Source organism: Equus asinus, chromosome 11, assembly GCF_041296235.1.
Source record: "Equus asinus isolate D_3611 breed Donkey chromosome 11, EquAss-T2T_v2, whole genome shotgun sequence".
NCBI lineage: Eukaryota > Metazoa > Chordata > Mammalia > Perissodactyla > Equidae > Equus > Equus asinus.
In genome coordinates this window covers 38,161,932-38,175,183 of record NC_091800.1, presented here as the reverse complement: position 1 = coordinate 38,175,183, position 13,252 = coordinate 38,161,932, and the positions used below count along the sequence as shown (strand labels likewise).

General features: G+C 34.9%; 1 pseudogene; it reads left to right on the top strand.

Annotated features, from left to right (window-relative positions):
- Positions 1-12,575, top strand: part of LOC139046540 (tigger transposable element-derived protein 1-like) — a 190,439-nt pseudogene extending 177,864 nt beyond the window's left edge.
- The last annotated feature ends 677 nt before the right edge of the window (positions 12,576-13,252 follow it).

Here is a 13,252-nt window from a genome sequence, read left to right as displayed (position 1 = left end):
AATGGCCCAGTCACTTCCAAGTCATTGGTTCCTTATCTAGGCACATTGGGCTCAGTGGTCTGAAAGACTCACAGTGTTTGATAGCTGTTCCATTTTCTTCTCTTGACCATATCATCACTCTTACTTATATCACACGTTTATGTAGAATTAAATATCAATAAGTGGTTTAGGCATCAGGAGTTATTGCTTTGTTTACTTGCAATTATTATTGCCAACAATAGAAGAAAAAATGAAATAATATGAATTGAAAACATAGAACAATGCTTTGGAGTCTTGCTATAATATATTTAGTATATTTTATTTCAATTTAAAGGTAGATTGACTTTTATTATATATCTTATATATATAAAATTTATATTATGTATCTTTTATATATAATGATAATGAGATAGTACCATTGTAGCAAATTTACAAAATTAGAAAATAAAAACTGTGTTAACAAATTGTATAATTTAATATAATTTTTATTATTTATAATTATTTTTAATTTATATTATTATATTATATTATATTATTATATTATATTATATATTATATTATTATATATAAATTATTTATAATTTATATATAATAATTAAATATAATTTAATATAATTGCATAATTGTAATCTAATCTAACCCAATAATTAATATCGTTCAGGTATTGTTCCATTGTGTTTTAAAAACTTCCCCTAGTGTTTCTTTACATAGTTTTTAGCATAATAGATACATATGCAAGTATATATATACAGGAATATACATGGATATATTCCTATATAGCCACATGCATATATACATATATCCTAATTTTTAACTTAATATATTTATACACATCTTTGTATCTTTAAAATCATCATTCTCATGTCCTGTCTCATGTTTTAAGTTTGTATCAAGATTTCCTTAACTTAGTCCCTCTCTTTTAGACATTTAGGTTACTTTCATTTTATATTTTTCACTGTATCCACTTTTTTTTTTATTTTTAAATTTTTATTCATTTACTTTTTGGTGAGGAAGATTGGCCCTGAGTTAACATCTGTTGCCAGTCTTCTTCTTTTTGCTTGAGGAAGATCATCCCTGAGCTAACAACTGTGCCAATCTTCCTCTATCTTTTGTATATGGGACACTGCCACAGCATGGCTTGATGAGCAGTGTATAGGTCCATGCCTGAGATCCAAACCTGTAAATCCCTGGCTGCTGAAGCAGAGTGTGTGAACTTAATCACTATGCCACTGGGCGGGCCCCTGATTTCACTTTTGTAAATGTCTATATCATACAAGATTTTACTAATTTTTGGATTATTTCGCTAGGGTAATTTATAGAATCAAAAATAATGTTCAAGACTATGGATATTTCTATGTTTTCTTCACATTGCCAATATGAGTTGCCAAAGGTAAACGTGTATCACTTAACATTCTTAACTGAAATGTATGTGAGCATGCTTTAAATACACTCAATTTAAATATATTTTTGTAGCATATATTGATTAGTTAGGGCATTTTGATTTTTCCAATTTTTTGTAGCAGAAACAGGGCATTTTGGAAAGAAAAAATGTCTTTCCAGAGTATCATAGAATTAGGTGAAATTCAAAACAATATCTATTGCTTTCAATCTATTTCAAAATTGCTCAAAAATGATTAATGACTCTTTGATGACCCAAGATACCATAAAATCCTGAAATGGTATTTATATTTTCAGTTAAGGACTGAAAAATAAAGTTAGTTGTTACTTTATTATTAGAAATTCTGAAAGGAAAAATGATCTATTAACTAAAATGTCTACTTAGAATCTATCATTCTGGATAGATGATTTATTTTTGCAACAGTAACTGATTATAATTTCAAAGTTTCTTCAGCTCCTAAATGCCTATTGTTATTAAACACATTGTCAAGCTGCAATTATATAGAAAAATAAGCAAAGTAATGCTAAAAATATAAATTATGATATAGGGAAAAATTTGAAGATTACCCATTGTAACCAAAGTTCATGGACAAGAATTATTAATTTATTAAAATTGGTTAGCTAAAAATTAGGATATAAAAAAGAGAAACTATGAAACTCATTATAGTGTAAATAAAGACACTTCTATCTTGAAAGTTAGCCTCTGGCAAAGGTGACATGAGATATTTTTCTCCAACTATCTGTGGTTGCCACAGCATCAGTTGCAAACATCATGCACAATGTAAGCCACTTACAGTCAAACATCAGTTTCTTTAAGGGGTCCCTGGAATGAATCCAAATTCAATTTGAAAATTAGAGAGTGCATGGTCATGGCAACACTAGACAACCGAAGGGTAGTGGAGGGAATAGCCGTGTTACATTGATTGGCTGACCCATATTGAAAAGGCAACACGCAAGTCATAACTCTACAAGGTACAAACACTGATTACTAGAAAAAAGTTCTTATAGGCAAAGGAAAAGCATGCCAGGTAACACCTTGTGTTACTTTTTCTCTGGCTGCTCTTTCTCCATGAGTAGGTCAATAATGATAAAAATTTCCCCTTAGGAAATAGGGTCACAGTTCCTCCCCGGTGACTGGCCTTTTCAAAATAAGAATTCAAGTCAGTGAAACACAGGCAGCTGAAAATCATCCAGAAGGAAAACATCAAGTAATTAACATATTAAGTTTGTTTTCCTCTCTATATGGAGCTCATTTCATAGACCATAATGAATTATAGCATTTCTATGACCATATTGCTATATAAACCAAAATTATATATGCATATTCATGTGTGTTGGTGAATGGATGTGTGCGTGTACATGTGTTTGTGTATATTTATAGTCATTCATCAACATGTAATTAGTGGTTATCTCTAGTTTGGGAACTCGTTTATGACATATATGTGTGTATGCACCCACACACTTATCTTCAGTTCTCCAATGTGTTAAAAGGTACACATATTTTCTTCTATATATTCATATACATACACTTTAAACAAAGAATAAGCTGTGTGCAATAATGCTTATTTCCTTAAATTAAATCTGTTTTTATAGATTAATATTAAAACTCACAAACTTACCCCTACTTTAAGATTTTACCTCTAAATAGAACGACTTAAAATAATTACTTGTCTTGAATATTTGATAAGCTGCTCAAGAAGCCTCAATAAAAACTCAAGGGGACAGTTAAGACTGCATGATTCCAAAAACGAAAGCATAAGTCAATGTTGGTGTCGTGCAGTTGTGCTCTGAATAGAAGTGAACAAGCAAATTCTTCTGTTCCAGCAGTGCACAAGAAAATAAGGTCCTGATTCAATTGTTGTAGAAACTGGAATCTTGACATGGAATTAGAGGCCATATATTAATCAAAAATAATAAAACGATAAAAATCTAACAGACGAGGTAAAAGGAATTGAATGGTTACATAGATAATCAAGCAACTAATCAAAATCTTGCCTTACACATAAGTAATTTTTGCTTCTTACTCAGGTTATGCATTAAAGGTAACTCCTATAGTGACTAGTGATCAAACTCTAGATCTTGAAGTGAAGATTGTTTGTTGCTCTATTCGTGAAGTGTGTGTGTGTGTGTGTTGGTATTTCAAATCAGCAGAAAAGATCCTTGCCCAAGGAAAGTCGTTTTCACGTGTGTCTCCGTACTTGCTTCCAAACAAAGTACCTGAGAATTCAAATAACATTTAAATAAAATAAAATTTTGGAGCTTAAATTTTCTCAAGAAGGCAATTTCTTAAAATAGCTTTCTTATTCATCTGCCATAATACCTGCTAGTCTATCATTAGAGATTCGTTAGTTTACGATTAATATTACCCTCTTCAGGTGGATGTTTTTGAGAACATACAGCCTATGTAATTAGGCAACCCATTATGTGACTAATCATATAATAGGAACTGATTTTTCAGACATTTTAGTATTGATTATAGGTACTATAAGACGATAAAGATATTGGAATTAGTGTTAGAAATTAGAATTACAGAAAGTTGAGGAAAGGATTTTAGTTTACAAATTTCCTTAGAGTCTGCTTTATGCACTTGGGTTTAATTAAAAAAGACATTTTATATAATTTATCCACTGTTTTCTGATGATATTTAGTTAAATCTGTCACTGTTGGTTATTAAATTTCTGGAGAAGATGGAATGTGCCTAATACTTGCCATCACAATTCTATTATATCACTATTGTTCCCTTTCCTACCATTGGAAATTCATACCATCTCTTTTCCTATTTGTATTCTTTTTTTTTTTTAGAGACTGGCATCTGAGCTAACATTTATTCCCAATCTTCTTTTTTCCTCGCTCTTCTTCTTCTTCTCCCCAAAGCCCCCCAGTACATAGTTGTATATTCCAGTTGTAGGTCCTTCTGGTTGTGCAATGTGGAATGCTGCCTCAGCATGGCTTGATGAGCGGTGCCATGTCTGCGCCCAGGATCCTAACCAGCGAAACCCTGGGCTGCCAAAGCAGAGCGCGCAAACTTAACCACTCGGCCACAGGGCTGGCCCCATTCTTATTTATATTCTTGATTTTTCATTTCTTACCTTTGGTACATAATTCACTTCATGGTTAATTCTTATACCAAGTTAACAGATATTTATTTTTTATTATTCACCAACTTTGCCTTTCTGAATTATTTTTCTGGCCAGCCTCATATGCATAGAAAATATAGTGAATGGAAATTCATTAGTACTTTGATAATATTGTCTTTATATATTATATGAATTATAACAGGTAAAGTAATGGTATTTCTTAGGAACTTCATTCCAGTTAATATAATACCAACATTTCAAACATCAGTAGAAGAATCGTCACGCATTTTCTTCAGGCTTTTGAGAACATCACATCAATAGAACATTTTCTCTCTGAAATGAAAAACCCTATCATGACATTGTCCTATTGTCTCATTATACATGCCACTGCTGTGCTTCCATCTGTTGGATCTTAATATAAAGTCAGTGGGAACCATAGGAGACTCAAAATTTTTTGGAACTCATAGGTGATAAATGAGTATAGAGATTAAAAATAGTACAGGAATACCTAGAAAATATCTAGACTGAAAATAATTTGTAAGCACACCTGATAGATAAACCCTTCCTCGAGTAATGACAACAGTATTTCCAAAACTGGGCCAAATGACCATTTGTGAGGAACCAGCCCAACATCTTTTCCTGCTCACCTATATGGGCTCTTCTGAAAATGGGGTGCTCACACCTCCTGAACAAACATAGATTCCAACTACATTACTGATTTTCTACTTCATCAAAATGTTCTCCAGTATTTAAAGAGCATAGAAAATTTCTACATGGATTCAAGTAATGTCGATATGGGAAAGAAGTAGAAGATTCAAGACCTAGCTGTGTTATTCAGGCAAAAGTATAAAATGGTTAAGAAAATGAAACTCGCTGTCAAGTTGCACTTTTAGGACTGATGCTAATTATTTCCACATTGACTGGGATATATTTTCTACATGTACATTGCTTATAAAATTGATATCTATATAACACTTTTGGTGTTATAATAAAACTGAAGTCACTCTGCTCAACCAAGTAATATTCATATCAAATCCTTTGCTCCGGGTACAGAGTAGAGAAGGAATTCCCAGTTCATTATTCTATCAATTCTCCAATCTTATTATTTCTTATTCTTCTCAGCAGTTTCCAATTTAGGTTATATATATTTTTCTGTCTTTTCCTTATACGCGTTCTCTTTGTTCTCTCAGTGTGAGAATTTGTGAAGTGCCCTCAAGACACATATCCACCTTTAGATATTCAATTCAATTTCATTATGTTTGTAGATTTCACTCTAGAAATAATAAAGTCTGCAGCATGTGGTGAAACAATAAAATTTGCACCCTCTGGTACACTCAGAGGCATGAATGTGACTACTTTTGTTTTGCCTGTCTTAAGCAGCTACAGTTTTCAATCCCATCCTACCAAGTCTAAATTCTGAACGTTGTGGAAAGGTTGAGTTCCCCTGAATAGAAACTATAGACTGAGTGTGTGTATTTGGAAATTGCAAAAGTGTATTTTTATGTCATTGTTGCAGAGAAAAACTCCTCCCAGTAAAAATACACTCATCATTTCATGCTTTTACCCCACAACCTGCAAACATTTTCCTTCCATAGATGCCGTACTCAGTCAAATGGCAGGGTATAGGCACTTGACTCTGGATTTTTAACTGTGGCAATTGTACAAACGAAAACTTTCTAGAAGGCAAAATATCTCTTCTGAGTACTTCAGATAGAAAGTAGCAGCAGTATTTGACATACATAATTGCCAGAAGTGACCATTTTTTCTTTGCATGTGGAGACGGATGAGAAGGAATGTATGCATTTTCTGTTATAAGTGTCATTTATTCAAAAACCGTTAATAATCACATGGAGCATTTTGTAAGCTCCAGTGGAAAAGCGAGGTTAGTAACATGGAGTCCATCAGCCCACTTTCCAACGGGAGAGACAAACATATAGGCATGTGTTTATGACTATATAGTCTGCACTAAAATAGAGTTGTATACATACACAGTGAGAGCAGAGAGAAGTATATAATTGTTTTTGACAAGTATGAGCTTCACAGAGAGATGATAGTTCTACCTTAAAGCGGAACAATACTGTTCATGAAAGGTGCAGAAACGAGAACTTTTCCGGCAAGGGAAGGTGGTATGGAGTGACAATTCTTGTGAACGAGTTCTACTTCAGTACTCTCTCAGATTTCTTTGGTATTTCCTTACTCCCTTCAAACTGTAAGGCTAGTGGGTAGATGAAATTATCAGAACAGAAAAATAACAGAATTTTTTGGACTGCAATCCATGGAAGACTGTAAAGAGCTCTGACAGAAAATATTCGAGATAGACAGCAAGCAGGATTTATTGTCAATTGTCTTTCAAATATGTTTAGCTTCTTTTTGATCCATATATATGTAATAAAATATATATAATAAAAAATATCCTTATCCATATGCAAAGGAAGCATTAACTATACCTTGACCATGGGTTCACAAAGGAAATGAGTTGTTTTGTGCTCTTCCTTGTTTTTTTATCCTTTAGTCAAGAACTCAACTGGAAAAGGAGAAAATATGCTAATCTTAATAAAAAGACTTCTTTCTTTGATATTTTTACCCTCTAAAAAGAAATAAAAGAGAGTATAGGAACAGAATTTTGACTCTGATTGGGGAAAAGGAAACAGAGAGTTCTTTTTCCCTTACATGGAAACTTGGTGTCAGTTCTTAAGTCCTTTTCCTTTTTTCAGAGCGAAAGTCTGGCAATTGGATATTGAATTCAATTCTGTAGTTCTTATGTGTCTACTGTATCTATTTATGTGGAGTTGTAATTGTGTGTTCATAATAATGTCATGAATCCTGGAATATAATGGAACTAGACCAAGAGGGTTTGATTCAAAACAATCTATCTCAGAATCTCATCATTTCAAGCACTTCTGAGTAATTCTCACACACATAGCAGCGGGAGAAAAGAGGTCATTTGCTATATCACATACCTTGTGTTGCTGATCCAAATGCACAGCATAACTTTCTCAATACTTGAGGGAAAACAATATACAGCACTGTGTGCATGTGGAACAAGTTTATGAACTGATTTTTCAGTTGTTTGCTACCCGCTAGCCTTACAAATCTTCCCACTTTACGTATTAATGTCAATGTGGAGTCAATGGATAATACTTGTTCCTCCATATGTTGATTTTATCTACATTGTCAGTTTGTAATATTATAATGTATACCTAAATTCTACACTAAATCATTCATGATCTCTTGGTATCTCATTGCCTAAATAGCATTGTAATGGAGTTTTGGCCAACATGTGCTATATTTACCATGATGCAATTTAAACATTCATCACAATGATTTCTTTTAAGCAATGAATAAATAGAGGTAGGTTAATTGTGTATACTGACCCTATTTCCTGGACTATATAATAATGAAAATAGCATCTAACTATAAAAACCGAGAGAATGGCAGAAGGAAACTGTGGAGGAAAACAAGAAAGCAAGCTGGATTTCTCATCAGTATAAATAATAATCAAAAAGAAAACCTTCATTAGTTGGCATTCATAATGTTAATTTCAACAGGTTGGTCAAGAAGTATTTCTTCTAAGAAACTTCTTATTTTAGAAAAATAGTAGATTTGCAGGAAAGTTGCAAAGATTTAAAAGAGATTTTCTGTACACCCTTCACTCAATTTCAATTGTCTTTAAAGTTACCATCTTCCACTACTGAAGTTCATTTGTCAAAACCATGAAACCAATCTTGGTACACATCATTAACTAACATCAAGAATTTATTCAGGGGCTGGCCCCATGACCAAGTGGTTAAGTTCGCACGCTCCGCTTTGGAGGCCCAGGGTTAGCATCCTGGGCGCGGACATGGTACCACTCATTAGGCCATGTTGAGGCAGCGTCCCACATGCCACAACTAGAAGGACCCACAACTAAAACAATATACAACTATGTACTGGGGGGATTTGGGGAGAAAAAAGCAGGGGGAGAAAAAAAAGAAGATTGGCAACAGTTGTTAGCTCAGATGCCAATAAAAAAAATAATTTATTCAAATTTCACCAATTTTTCCATTAATGTCTTTTTTCTGTTCCAGGATCCATGGCAGGACACCACATTGCATTTAGTTATCTTGTCTCTGTAGACTCCGCTTGTCTGTGAGAGTTTCTCAGCCTTTCCTTGGTTTCTTTTTTAATGACCTTGACAGTTTTGAAGAGTACTGGTTGAGCATTTTGCAGAATATCCCTCACATAAAGTTCGTTTTGTGATTCAACTGAGATCAAGTGCCCTTCTCATCACATCATATCATGGCATCCACATGACATCACTGATAATATAACTTTTATCACTTGTTAATGTAATGTCTGCCAGATTTCACCATTGCAGGTGGTGATGGTGCATCTAAAGACAATCAACAAGATGGAGTGGTGGAGTCACTGGTGTCCAGTGACCCTGAAATTAATACCAAGAAGCTCAACCCTGAGAACTCCAAGCTGTCAGACCTGGATAGTGAGCCCCGCAGCATGGTGGAAAAGATGATGTATGACCAGAGACAGAAGTCCATGGGGCTGCCCACCTCAGACGAAGGGGTTTATGGATCACCATCCAGAGACGGAGTTTTCGAAGGTCAGGTTCAACTAGCCCATATTTACTGCCCTGAAATCTTGAGGCTGAGCCCCCAGCTATTCACCTTCCTTTCCCATCCTTCCCTGGGACTTGGGTGTCTCAGGCCTGGGGCAGGCATGGGACTGGCCCAGGCACACAGGTCCCAGGGCATCATGGGAGTAGGGCTGGAGCCTTGGGGCATCTTGTCTTCCTCAATTGTCCTACTGTTACACATTGAAACTATTTACCCAATTCTAAAAAAATTTAAAAAAATTCTCCTTTCCTACTCTATTATTTAGAAGTGGGTCACTAAGTCCTGTTAACACTCAAGAGAGGAGGGAATGTCTAGGCTGCATTTACTAGAGGGAGGAACGTCTATGTACGTCCACTATCTGGAATTCTTCTGTAAGAAAGATTTGTCTGTTGTTGATTATTTATGTATTCATTTATTCATTCTTTATTTATATCAATATGAACTCATGGATACTTACTTTATACTTTGACTTATAAACCAATATTGTATTATTGATTTTGTTGACAAATTGTCTCAGCTTGGGCCACTGGGAATTCCTTCTGATTGACTCCTGTGTCCCTTTTCTTTTATTTTTGAACATTCCTTTACCTTCTAGTGTTGCAAGTTGCTCCAGACTCATTTTGTATTCTCCCTGTCCCACCTCTAAAATCAGCCATTTCTCCGTAGAGTCCTGGTTCCTTTGGTCAATTCATATTTAATAGTTGTTATTCTAAAACTCATTAAAATGTAAAGGTATTTCTTTTCTAGATATATCCAAATAAACACATATCATCTTGTATTTATCTGGCATTGACTCACGAGTGATTCAGCTTTTTGATTATTTCCTTAAAGTAGTTGCCTCAGCTATATTTCTAGATTTATTTTGAACATTTGCACCTCTTTATATGCATCTTAGTGCCTATGAACTGATACAACGGCTTCATTTGGCATTTCTAAAGCTAGGTTTCTATTTAAATCTAACATTCTTCATCACTTCACTTTCTAAACATAGTTCTCTCAGGTGGCTTATTGGGAAGACATTATTTCTGTAAATATTTTTGTTTCCATAACCTTTTAGGACAAACACTCAATAAAGGCCCATAAAATCATTTTATGATTAACGCATATTCTATGGCCTCAATATTTCATGGCAGAGATGAAAATCCTGCCTTATGATTGGATGCCAATGTTCATTATGACTCAGGCTATTTCTCTTGCATTTCATTTCAAGACCGTGCAACAGGAAGTCTGAAACAATGCAAGTAGATGATTCATACTGATTAGCTAGAGGAGAGTTCAGTGAACAGTCTCACACTCCAGAAATTAATGTCCACACTAATATTTAAATTTTGCCTTCTGAAGAAGAAAGCAGAGTAACTATACTGCCTTACTAAATTCACATTTCATGAAATATCAAGAATTCTTTCTGTCAATATCTCTAATCCTCTGAGTAAATATACCTTGTGTCTGCCTTACAGAAATAGCTATATCTTATATCTTTATGTTGGTATTTATTTATGTCCATAGAAGTGTATTATTTATTTCATTTTAGAAATGATCAAGATAAGGTTGTTATAGTTAATTATCTGTGAATGGCAAATAGACTTTAGCCATTATAAACTCATTTAAAAGCTACTAAATTCACCAAATGAAAATAAAATGAAAACATACACATCTATCTCACACAACATATAATACATTCCTAGGATATCTGCTATATTTTTTCATGTCCTAAAGTGCACATAGCTTTCAATCATACGCATTAGTTTCCATATATGACCGTGCAAATGTTGGTTTGTGGTTTTTGAAAATAATATTCATTTTTAGGGACTAGCAAAAATATACTTGGAAAAAAAATTTTTGAAAAACAATGCACACTGTGGTGTAATTATGGAAATAGTTCAAGAGGTAAAGGCACATGAATTCTTGAATCCAACCCATTGCCCCAGTTGAAGAGCCCTTCATATAAGTGTGCTTATGGACAGTTATTCTTCTCCTTCTGAGACCCTCATTAGCAGCATGAATGCACACTGTCTTTTAATGATCAATATTCTCAAACATGTGTGATTCCATGAAGCTCTGGGAATTCATCTATAATGCACAACAGATTGAAACTAGAGAAGGCTGGCTCCATACCAGCTCCAAGAGCCTTTTGAAAACTTGGGAGAACACTATAATTTATACGGCTTCACAATTGCTGCCCTGCTGAGAGGCTCCAGTAAGGTTTTGTGTTGATGTTTTGTCTGTGAAACTGGAATTCCATCAGCTAGTCAATGAAAGACATTTTCTATGTGTAGGTTCCAGGGTAAAATAAACCTGAACAGGACCTCTCTCTAGTCAAAACTCAGACAGCTTCCCAGATCTGGCTAGATTAAATGGTATAGTGAAGAGGTGTGAAAAGGAGAGAGGAGGGGACACATTTGCAGAAAATTACCAACAGTCCAGGCATTCTCCATAATCCATTGCCTATTCCCTGTCTGGCATATGACAACTTGCCTACATGATTTGATTACCATTGGAAGGCATATAAATTGCATTTATTTTTAATGTTGTCTATTTTCCTTCATGCTCAATCGAGATGACAACAATACAAAAAAGATATCTATGGCCAATTATGACAAAAAGACCTCTGTGTAAACATTTTACTGAGCAGATTAGCTGACTTGTAGCAAATTCTATAGAATAAGGGTTCAGTACATGTTGTATGTGATCGTTGCCAATGACAGGCCAAGATTGAGAAGGACAGTTTCCCTCTCTGTCCCTGGGTACAAGCTCTAGAGATTAGAATTAATGGAGCTAATAAGCCTCAATCACTGTTAGTAGGACAAGCACTCTTAGGGTCCAGGAGAGAGAGCTGGTTCCTAGGCAACCAGTCCCCAAAGAAATATAAGCAGTATCCTTGGGGTAAAGTTCACTTATCCAGATGCTGGTGCCCATGGAGTCTGAGGTGCATATGTAAGTGTTTGAGAATAATGAAGATATGTTGGAGTCACTTTCATTTTTCCAATAACAAAAGAGTTTGTAAATATTCTTATCACTTAGGCGCCTCGACAGTCTGTATTTTACTATTACCTAAAACAATTGGAATAGCAAAGTTAAATATAAAATTAAAAAGTTAAAAAAAAGGAAGAGAAAGAGAGACAGAAAGAAAGAACTACTTAGGATGTTCAAAGTAACCAGGCACAGTTTCAAGACAGGAAATTTAAGAAGCAGAGTCTGAACAAGAGAGACATTTCAAGACTTAGAAAATAGCTGCCATTTTAGGAGGAGGAACCAGAGGGAACCTAGAACTAACTCCTTTCAAACTTCAGTTCACTCCGGGGAAGTGGTGGGTGAAGTGAAATCTCTGGCCTCCTCCCAGGATTCCCATTGTGGAGTTTAATTTCCATATGAAAAGATTTTATATCATCCTTTGTGCTCTGACTTCAAGTTTTGGGTGAACACGCTCTTTATGTCATTCTTAATATCAGCTGACATGTTCTTCATGTACCTAACAGCCACTGTATTAGCAGAAGCCTTGACTGAACTGTAAATGATCTTTTACAGCTTTTTACTCCACAAGTTATAACTAATTCAGAAACTCCACAGTATGGGAGCACTTGATTTTAAATAGCCTCTCCCACAGAAAACTCTAGAATAAAAAAACCAACAGCAGGGGGCCGGCCTCATGGCCAAGTGGTTAAGTTCGCACACTCCAGTTTGGCGGTGCAGGGTTTCACAGGTTCAGATCCTGGGCACAGACATGGTACTGCTTGTCAGGCCAAGTTGAGACAGAGCGTCCCACATAGCACAACCAGAGGCACTCACAACTGGAATATACAGCTATGTACTGGGGGACTTTAGGGAGAAGAAAAAAAAAAATTGGCAACAGATGTTAGCTCAGGTGCCAAACTGAAAAAAAAAAGAAAGCCAACTGCAGCTTTAGACATACAAAGAGGTAATACCTGGCCTGTATCAGAGGATAAAGTGGACTTTGAGGTCAAAGAGTGATTAGATAAGTTGGTCATCTTGAATAGTGTCACATTTAATTACCGTTTTTATCCCTTCTCCTGAGAATTAAGCATTGGAAAAGATATAAATGTCCATTATAGAACGTTCTTATTATCACTGAAGTGGTCAGAATATTTATATGTTTTGTGAAATAATATGAGAGATATTTGATTTGAAATATGTTTATGTACACATACAATATGCAATAGAAAGACTAGA